This window comes from Metopolophium dirhodum, chromosome 7 (assembly GCF_019925205.1).
Source record: "Metopolophium dirhodum isolate CAU chromosome 7, ASM1992520v1, whole genome shotgun sequence".
In the NCBI taxonomy this organism is placed as follows: Eukaryota; Metazoa; Arthropoda; class Insecta; order Hemiptera; family Aphididae; genus Metopolophium; species Metopolophium dirhodum.
This window is the reverse complement of record NC_083566.1, coordinates 22,732,607-22,744,625: the sequence shown is the minus strand read 5'-3', so window position 1 is coordinate 22,744,625 and position 12,019 is coordinate 22,732,607. Positions and strand designations below refer to the sequence as shown.

The following is a 12,019-nucleotide window of genomic DNA, read 5'->3' as shown; positions in this document are numbered from 1 at the left end:
AGCTAATACACCATCAGTAGAATAAATTAATGACACTCAAATAGAATTAAAAATCGTTTTATGCAAACGTAATATTATTAAACGTATAACTTTAATAAGTATAAATATTATGTCATCCAGTATAATATATCAAATTAACAATAAATATTATACACCTGCTTATATTATTTCACCTTTTCATTTAATATTCTCAAATAATTAAACAATTATACATTCTGCTATGGCGCTGAAAATAAAACTTACTATATTTTAACCTTATAAAAACGTCCAGCAGGAAGTTATTTAAAAATATAAGAAAAGTATATTTGATCTCCTTCAATGTTTCATTAAGTTCAAAACAACCACAAGTTCTCATAAGTTCTATTCAATTCTTTTACAAAGCATAATTCTATTCACTATGAAAGCTGTATACAATATATAAAGCTCTTTCGCCGAAAACTATTCATATATGAAAACCCATTAATTTAATAAAACAATTATATTAAATCACACTAACAGACAATTTACCTCATAATTAATTTAAAACAAATTACGGTAACTACAAGTGTACAACATAGTATAGAAATTCATGATAATATAGGTTGAACGAAAATTGATTCTTCATATTTTTACATCAAGCTAACTTCAAAAAATAATATGCTAATAAATATAAAATAGTATATATTTTTTTAACATACTATTATCATATGATTTATGAATGCATAATATTATATTAGTATTATATAGTTCAATACATAATGATTAATTTATGACAATTGTAATTTATTATATTATTATGTTTATAGTGTATATATTTACCTACTGCAGTGTAACACAGTGTCGTGGCGAAGGGGGTAATCGAGAGGCATCCGCATCTGAGTTTCTTCGGGGTGGTGGGTGGGTATAATGGCTAATAGCTGATAATTTGGTATTAAATTTAGTAATTTAGTAATAACTGCGACATTTAGTTACAATAGTATGACAAGGAATTCCTTTATTGCGTTGTCGGTGCTGTGGGTTATATGAAAAATAAGATTAGCCTCTGAAAAATACCAAGCTCACCACGCCACTTGTATAACATATACGATTAAACAGCAATAATAGTTTTATAGACCAGTCGTAGTTGCTGTTAATATTTACTAGATAGGTACTTATTGTTATACGGCCTGATGAGCAGTTTTTTGTATAGGTATCAAGACATTAATTTTCATTTTTGTATTTTATACTTTATATAGTTATCTAACACTGAGATGTAAAAATAAAAATTATTTATTTAATATTTTTATAATACAAAAAAAAATTTTTCTTTACCAGTCAGTTGTGCACAAACCACTTAAAAAATCGTTAAACAATCTTTAAAATATACAGTCGTATTTATAAGGCATCACATGAATAAATTATGGGTATAGTTAGTCCGATATAGTTGGCGTTCAGAAAATTGAACTTTTATGAAGTAAGATAATATTATAATATTTTAATGGAAAAGGTTTTATAATTAAATATTAAAATAGCAAACATCAACCTATTTTTTGATACAATTACCGTATTATAATAATTATGGCATAAAAATAAAAATTTGTATAAATGTCCTTACCATAATAATTTAAATTGTAAGTATAATTAAAATAAAAAGTAATTGTTTATAACTTATAAGTCATGTTATATGATATTTACATAATTTACTACAATATAGGTATATAAAAATAATGCATTACAGTATTACACTATGATTTATATTTTACTTAAAGATCATTTATTTTGTATACATTGTACTAGATTATTTGATAACTTATACTGGTATTATATTGATTCACGTTATACTCTCTATAGAATTAATATAATAAATACAGAATAATGAATGATCTAATATTTAAGGAGGATATTAGTTATGAGTGTTATGTGATTTTTTTTTATATATATTTAATACCTATTTAAGCACATTATATAGTTATTCGTTGTCTATAGGCTTAAACTTGTCAATATTATTTGGATTATTTTTTTTTTAGACGATATAATTATCACCTGCTTTATTGGTATAAACAATCATATTATAATATGAGAATTAAAGCATATATAATATAGCATTAAAATCTGTCAATAATAACATACAGCCAATAAAATATTACTGCAATAAACGTAGAATTTCCATTGTTAATATCCGATGGTCGACAGTTGTTGATAAAAATACTGCATATATAATATGTGTCAGACGATGATGTGAAATGTGGTATTCTCTATTTTATAATTTATAAAATAATTGAATAAGCTTCAAAAACTATGGGACTGGGCACAAAAAATAACACTTAACAGAGCCTGTGGAATTTAAAAATTAAAATAAAATGCTGTTTTTTGGAATAACCGTATTTTATCATTCATTAATAAATAACGCTCGCATGGGTTCATATATAACGGTAGATCATAATTAATAAACAAAATAATAATTTATTCACATTGGAATAAAAATAATTTAATACATACTATATTAGCAGTTCTTCAATTAACTATTGTATAATCTACTAATTAGTTAGCAGTAGGTATTTACTATAATACTATCCATCATATACCTATGGTTTGTATAATATGTTATTTCTTATAGGAAAGTTCGAATAATATTTCACACCTGTTTAGGAAACTGTTGAGATTTTAAATTCTTAAAAAGTAAAAATTACATCATAATAGATTAATATAATTTTAAGTTAAATTATTTGTATGATATGTAAGACTAAAATCATATTATTTAACACTCAGTTAAAAATCTTAATACGTTGACAACAGTTAAGGTCCAAAATGAAAATAATAGGATGGTATTTGTCAAATACATCGAACAGTTGTCCAACCCGTTGGTCTAAAGTTTTAGATATAAATATATAATTAATAGGTATTTGATATAATCATTAGTGAGTCTATAAAATCAGAAATTAGTTTATACATTATTTATAGCGTAATGATTATTTTACTGTTGTATTTTCTGTAAAGTATCCATAATAGCATAATACATATAATTTCAGTTTAAATTTCAGATATTCACGTCTGTGAAAAATTTAATAATATTGTAAATACCTATCTACTTAAAAATGTTTTTTTTCTGATTTTATTTAATACCCAAAAATCCTAACAAGAAATATACAATCGTTAATTAGAAATGAATAGTTACACCAAGTAACATTATTTTATTTTGGATGGTTTTTTTTTAACCATGGTTGTTTTCAAACAAAAATTTAAATCAGGTTGTAATTCCAAATCAAATTCAGTGCACCTGGGCCCATAAATAAATTATCATAGAATTAAATTATTAGTAGGTAAAATTGGAAATTATTGATCTTTATTTTTTATAATAAATGTACAAATGTATAAATTAAAGAGTAGTAGACTGGGATGGGCTGGACATGTGTGGAAGTCCGAAGGCTCTATAGGATTGGCCACGGGCTGGAAGTCGGACACAATAAGGCCAAGAGGACGGCCCAGACAGCGTTGGAAAGACATGATTACAAAAGATGCATCGAGATTGGGAGTAAACGACGGAAAAGAACTAGCTCAAGATAGAGATGGATGGAGGCAAGTGATTGTTGCGGCAATAGACCTAAATGGCCCGTAAAAGCAAAAAAAAAAAATGTATAAATTAATAGTCACATCATCACTTATAAACATGGGTAATTAAAGTTGTTCTTATAACGTTTAAAAGAGAATCAAATATCTTATCTATATCAGTCTCCATATTATATCATGTATAATCAACCAAATAGTCCCTGATTTTGATTACCACAACGCGTGGTTATGATTTACTAACAATTGAAAAAAATTGAATTTAATAAATTATTTTGAGCGACGGTCAGGGTAATAATATATATGATTTCAGATTATCGAATAATATTTTCGAGTAAATCGAATATTAAAATATCATATAATACAATATAATATATTATATTCATAATAATTCCATCCTGTTATGAAGTGCTATTAATGAAAAGCTTCTTCTTCAAGCCAACCATGACCAATGCTCTATAATTGTATTATCCCTCCATTGTGCTTATTGTAATTATATTTTTATACAGATTGTACAAATAAAAAAACAAATATGACAAAAAAATATTCATAATAAAAACGGTCATGTCAACAAATATACATAATTATATTATATACATGTATTTTCCGATTCCCACTGATGGGGTGGATGCAAATTCCACGGTTTTCACCGCGGCTCTATCATCCCTTGAATAATACGATCCGAATATCCGATGCGTTGGTTCAGGGTAAATCGTGATGTTTCTCTTCAACGATGATACACGACTTCCGGACGATTTAGTACGCTGATATGAATCGATTTTTCGCATGCAGCACGCCTCAAATTGTATACATACAAAAAATATGTATACATTTATTTCGTTTATGATAAGCTTTGGTATTGTACACGATACACGCGCGTCGCATTCGGGTGGAGGACGCGGATAATCGCGATAATGGACGGAGACGAAAGCCGCAGACAAACGACCAGCGACGGCGATAAAAGCGGTCGGAGGCCGTCAATCGCCGTGACGGAATTAAGTCGTCGTTTTTCCGGTCAAAATCGTAAAGACAAATAAATAAATAACGTAAAACGGCCGTGCACGAGTAAACAAAGAGAAATCTAACCAACAACCCCGTCTTATATTATAATAATATTAATATGTCAACTCGGTGAAAATTTAGAAATTATTGCATGCGCACGTATATCGCGGTACAGGAACACAATAATAAAATATAACGTTTACGCGATGATAATATATTATTATTGTTGTTGTTGTTGTTGTTTTTGTTGTTGTTGTCGTTATACAGCGCGTATTTCGGGTCATGCGTGCCTTTACCACTGGAGATCCCTTCTGTGGGTGGGCGGCGGACTCGTGGGCCACAGTCGTCTCGCAGCATCCCCCAAACGCACTCCTCCGGTGGTGGTTTCGCTCCGAAGTTCGTCCGTTCCGAAGTACACACGGCCTAGCTAACCGTCCGTATCGTTACGCTGCGTTCAGGTAAATTATGCCATTTTATTCGCCGATAATATTGTTACACGTTCACGCTACGATAGATCATATAATAATACATATATTAATACATATATTATTACGATGCTAAATTTATTCGTTAAAATTATATTATAATAATATGATTGTTTCGGATCGTTATTCTGCTTCCTATACATAATATAATACTATATTATATTGTTTGGATGACGGATGTATAAGCCTGTGTAATGCGTACTTATGTGTTATCAAATCTGATACTGAACCTTTGAAAATCAACGTAACTGTTAAATTAACATATGATTATGATAATCAACAGTGGTCATACAAATTTATATACACACGATTACCATGCCTGACTGTAGCGCTGTTATAAAAAAGTTTCGTGTAAAACACTTAAGTTCGTAAATTAATATCATCGAATAATAATATTTATGACAATTTTTTGGCATATAATATTAGGTATAATTTATTATTGTGTGAAATTTGGGTTTCTACAAATACGAATGTCATATAGGTAATATTATTTCAGCTAAATCGTTTATAATAGTTTAAAAGTCATTGAGAAAAAATAATGTTATGTTTATTCATTTTTACAAAGAAGTACACGATTCCAGTCGAAACACTTTATACTAATTTTTGCTGTGTACCTACGAAGAATTATTGTCATTTATTTTAATATATTTTTATATTGCATTTAGGTTATTACTATAATATTGTACTCGTCTGGTTCGAATTTTGGTTTGATGAATATGAAAATATATTAAGAAAAATTCCAGTTATAATAATACGAGATTAGATTAGCGTGCTTTGATATTTTAATCATTGCTTTTATATTATAAAATATTGTATAAATATTATAAAAATTACATTTATTTTGTTTGTATGAAAACTCATAAGTATTGTTTTTTCACATATCAGTATTAGGTATACAAATGTATAGCCAATAAACGACTTATACTTGATAAGTTGAAACACACCGTACTACTGAAAAATATACAGTACTATTAAGTATCAAATTTGTGCAATGTACATATTATTGTTATATTATAAATTGGTGGGTAAACAGAGAAAAAACTAAAATAAAAATAATTATATAAATACAACAATTTTTTAGGTATTCTTGAATTCAATTGTTCACGTCAACATAGTATATGGATTTTTTAAAGTATTGTTTGCTTGCTTCGCCAATATTGTTATAATTTTTTTTTATTTTAATATAATATAATACAAAAATAACGATGTTTTTTGAAAAATGCTGCAGAAAATATAAAAATATATAATTTTATACTGTTGACTACAGCAAAGATAAAATGATTTCCTTATTCATTTTTTTTTTATTATTCAATTTAGAAACAGGAGACATATTATGTATAAAGAAACCCATTTTAAAAAATGTAATTTATTTTTTGTTACAATAATAGTAATAGTAAATTGTTTATGAGTTATTAATTTAAAATATGCATTATACTATACACAATATACATTCATACATATACAAATTCAAATATTAAAATTTTTAACTATCATAAACAAGTCTTTGGTTTTTTCAAATTGTCTAGTGATTTTAGAATAATTGGAAAATTTACAGAATATATGATCAATAATACGTTTTATCAATTAATTAATTCAAATTGTATACTATCAGTAATATTTTGTATAACAAACTATAACATTTTTAAATTTTTTGTTTACGTTCCTTTTTTAAAATTCAAAATTTGTAGATATGTGAACATTTTTATAGTTTTATGGGCAGTAGTATTTTAGTGACTAGAGTTCAATATTGATTGATTGGGGTGTTGTGCCTAGTATGCATTTCAAATGATGAATGTATTCATTTTACGATATTATGTTTGTTTTTTTTAACAAAGATAATATGTTTTTAGGCTGGGTACAACTTTTATTTTTCTGCCGATTTCACGTAGCTAATTTCGCGTTATAGGTCCCTTGGTTACCTATGCATGATTTAATTATGTTACCGTAACAACCGAGTTGATACATTTTTTTAAAAAATCATATGATTAAATTTGGCTTATTCAAATTTATGATTATGCTATAATAGTTATATTAGAAATCATCTTTATTCTTTATAAATAAAATTGGTTGACATTTGTAAATTTAACTTCAAATTCTGAATGCCAGAAACCCTATCGTCAATGTAAAGGCGTCATAGACGAATGTCAATTATTAAATGATTACTTTAATGTCCCCTAAAAACATATCTATGATTTATTGTTTTTCAATGCAACGGATAAAATATCAAGTTTTTTTTGTATACCTGTCATCGCCTTTTTGAAAAGTATAAATAATTCAATATTCAACCATGAGTGAGATTTCTAGTAACAAATATTCGGTACTATAGAAGGGTCTAAAAAAAAATTACCAGTACTTTTCAATATAATCGGGAAAAACAAAAAAAAATAGAGGAAAACGAGAATTTTTACACAAACCCAGGTTTTGACCAAATCAATTTAGTTGTAATTCAAAATTGAATAGCTTATGAAAATTGGTTTTTCAACAAATATGTATATTAGCATTTTCTATACATAGTCATATACTTTTAAATATACTTAAGATCTTTTTTTCTGTTTTTATTTTTCCGGTTAATGCATGATGGTACATTTTTATAGATTAAAGAGCATGAAAATTGAGTACAAGATTCATCATACGTTTGATTACTAGAATTTAAACAATAAAAATTAGCGTAAGGCATATACATATTTTTATACACGATCAAAAAGTTTGAAAATATTATTATTATGTTCCTCGTAACATGTACTTATAGCAATTTGAAAAAGTCATAAGTTATGTTTTTATACATATTTTATTTCATATTTTTTCTACTTATATCATAATTTAATATACACAGTATAATTTATAACATAGTTTGATTGATTTTAAACTATTTATACGCCGACCTTCTTCACACTATAACGCTCTATCACAGGTAGGTACGTCGGAGTTGAATTAAAGTTAATTACAACTAGCCGCTGAGTAGTATTATACAGTAGCGGATCCAGAGGTCACCAAAGGGGGGAGGGGGCGAATTTTCAAAAATAACATTTTCTTTTTGTTTAGCCAAATAAAAAAAAAAAAACGTTAAACCACGGACCAGGGGGGGGGGGTTTAACGCTACTTCGCCCTCCCCTCGTATCCGCCACTGTATTATATGAAATAATATTATAATAAAAACGTTTATATGATATACTCGTAGTAAATTTTAGGGCCAAGCTTCCTCCCCATATATGACTATATGAGCTGAGCTAATATCCTAGAAAAAATTACGAATACATTACTGCACATAAATATAGGCCGACCGTTCATCTCAGAATCATTTTTATATGTAATGATTTATTATTGATTTCAAATTTAACATATATTATTCTGCAGTGCTCAATCAATGACGAGGTATACCCGATATATACAGCAGAACTACTTCCCTGATTTATTTTTTAAATTTTTTCAATGGTTTTCCTATTCAATATGAAAAACAACACAGAAGTGTTGATAACATAGATAATATAGTACACTATCTATGGCTGATACAATTAGAATACTTAAGGAGATGCATATTTTTTGTAGCGTTTACAAACTTAATGACATTAAGTACATTACATTGTAATCCTATTCCCAGTAATATTTTTGAAACCATAACACACAATTCTAAAATGTTTGTTTTGCTTTTTTTTTGTTTCAGACAATTTCAAATTGTAACTGTAAAATGACTCTGTTTAATTTGAATAGTAAGATAAACTTTAAGTTTTTGTTATCTTAAACTGTATGTAATAAATACATTTTAAAATTATTTTGTTTTTACGAATTTCTTGTTTTCAAGATGTATTGACGTATTGTAGTCAGTAATATACAGTAGACCATACCTAAACGATATTTAAATAAAATGTTTGATTATGTTACAAAAAATGTTTTAAGTTATTTTGGTGCTAAATGTTGATAACTACCAATAAACCTAATTGTTTTATTATTTACTTTGTACAAGTTAAATATCACTAACCCAATCATATTTAAAAAGTGAAACTATCTGTAAGATAAATTTTAAGTGTACCTTCCTTCAGAATTTATTTAGAATAATATAAACTATAGAGTGTAATGAAATTTATTCAAAATCTGAAATATTAAAATGTAATTTGGATTTAGGTACTTCAAAAGTATATTGTATTAAGCAGTACCGTTTAGGTACCTATAGGTAAACGTATTATAGGTATAATATAAAAAAAAAAAGGTGGTTAAGTGGATGTCGCTCTGCTGTACAGTAGGTTACAAGTGGGTCACTGTAATGGATGGTGTTAAATTTGAATTCAATGATATAATATCATTGTATAAGAAAAACGATTCTGTGCGAAAACGGTCAGTCAGCCTATGATATTACCAAGTATATTTGATGATATTATTGTGAATAAAGTAATTTATATATAACCTATTTACGTGGAGCCTTGTTTTAAATTTTAAATCCTTAGCCATAAAAGTTAAACATTTTATACATTTTTAACCACAAAATAATTAATAAATTATAAATTTGATAAATGTTGTCAAAATTTTAACTTTAAATGCTTATAAAAAAAAATTGTGCCTATGTATTTTTAATATTTTTCAACTGCTATTAGAACGATATATCAGGAGCCTTATATTAAATTTTCACGCTTTTTTACCCAACAAATAAAAATTTATTGTTATTTATAGAAAAAAAAAACTAAAAAAATTGAAAACTGACAATGTCCGTAAACAGCTCAAAAAGAGTCAAAATATTTTCAACATTTTATGGTGTATAGAAAATGCTAATATGAACATTCAGTGAAATTTTCAAGTATCTACAGTCATTTGTTTTTTAATTACAATAAAATAGGAAAATTGTTACATGAGAAATCGAGTAAATATCAAATGTTGTAAAAATATAAATTTCAGACGCTCATAAAAATTTAATTTAAGTTTCTTCTAGACATTTTTTTTTTGATAAAGGTAGACAAACTTATGAGTAATCTTATATTACATTTTCAAATCTTAGATTTAAAAAGAAAAATTTTTATGAATTTCAACTCAAAATAATTTGCTATTTTTCGTGATTTTTCCGTATTTTTTCAAGATTTGAACTTTAAACGTGTATAAAAAAAAACTGTGACTAAGGATTTTTAATTTTTTTTATCTGCCTTTGAAACAATAACCTAGGAGCTTTCTATTAAATTTTCAAGCTTTTTTACCCAACAAATAAAATTTTATTGATATTTATAGAAAAAAAATTTAAAAAAACTGAAAACTGACAATGTCCGTAAACAGTTCAAAAAAAGTCAAATTATTTTCAAAATTGTATTGTGTATAGAAAATGCAAATATAAACAACCAGTGAAAATTTCATGCATCTACGGTCATTTGTTTTATAGTTACACCAATAACCAAAATCGATTTTGTTAAAAATCGATTTTGCGTAAAAATTCCCGTTTTTCCTTAATTTTTCTTTTGTTTTTCACATCGCTTTTGAAAACTACTGGGAAATTAAAATTTTGACCTCCCCAATGCACCAACGATATTCACTTTCCCATCGAACAAGATACTGAAGTCGAAAATCGAAGCATTATTTCGACTACTTATCGTGTACACAGACACAAAAATAAAAAAATAAAAAAAAATAAAAAAAAAAACACACATCATTGTAAAATCAATACATTCATCGTTTCACTCAGAATCTAAAACAATTTATAATGACAGTTGAATAATTTAGAACGGGTAAAATTATATTATTATGAATAATACTCATATAATTATTATTAAAGTTAAAATTATAATGTAAGGTTTCTATTCCATGAGATGTTGTTACAAGTCGCTTTTTTCTATCACGCTTAACCATGACTTCAGATTTGTTATTATTTTCTTTTTACAATTCATATTATTTTGCTTACCTATTGTAAATAAAAATACGAATGTAAAATGTTTCTATTTTTAATAAAAAAAAGGTATCTCTCAAACCTTCAGGTATTTGAATTATGATTTACATTTTTAGTATCTATACATAATATGAATCATACAAATATTATTAATATTATTTTTGTTAATCAAGGATATTTTAGTTCTATGCCAGTAGATAATTAGAATTACACCAATCGAAGAATTCGTACAACATAAATGTATGTTTATAACTCAAAATGGAATGATAGCTATAATAAATTTAAGATTTAAAATATAATTTATCTGTATATTTTAAATCGTGATTAAATTAGACTGATCAGATTTCATAATTTATTAAATTGACAATATTTAAAATTGTTAACTAAATATGTTTACCATACATTTAATACAGATATTATGTTGGAATTTGGAATACTAAAATAGACTAAAATAAACACTTTCCGATATTATATTTTAACAACGTTGCTAAAATATTCATTATTTTTAATTTAAATTTAAACATAATATTTTCCGTTTGGTACAGTCGTAAGTATTACGTGATAACAATTTTTTTTGGAATTTAAAAAAAAAAAATCTAGAAGCTTTATTCCATATTATTATAAATTCGTATTGTGAGTTTTTGAATGTTTGTATCAACATAGGCCATTATAAAAATGAATTTTTATATCAACATTAGCCCTTATAAAAATGAATTTTTATATCAACATCAACCCTTATAAAAATGAATGTCTGCAGTGGCATCGAACTTTAAATTTTTTGTGAAGTGAAATCTAAAATTGTATCCCACCACCCATTCATCACAAAATTCCAGTCATCTAAATTTGAGAAGTGAAGCGATTGCTTCACATGATATATGAGTTCGGCGCCACTGAATGTCTATTTAGCAAAAATAGAGCTAAAAAACTAATATTTTAAGAATTCTTTAATATATATAATTATAATGCATTGTCAACTTACAACAGAATAAAATGTAATTTAAATAACAGATCTAATACGGAACATAATATCTCAATACAAATAATACAAACATTTTTTTAACTTTTAATTTCAAAATAATATTATAATATATAATTTGTTGTATACAATCACAGAAAATTTTACTTGATAACATTATTATCATTTATCACCTGC

At 26.3% G+C, this 12,019-nt stretch overlaps 1 long non-coding RNA gene across 1 annotated transcript in view; it reads left to right on the top strand.

Moving 5' to 3' along the window:
- The first annotated feature begins 4,875 nt into the window (after positions 1-4,875).
- The window catches only part of LOC132949395 (uncharacterized), a 68,312-nt gene continuing 61,168 nt past the window's right edge, over positions 4,876-12,019 (top strand). The window contains exon 1 of the long non-coding RNA XR_009665104.1: positions 4,876-4,982. This is a non-coding gene — a long non-coding RNA (uncharacterized LOC132949395). The remainder of the gene's footprint in view (positions 4,983-12,019) is intronic.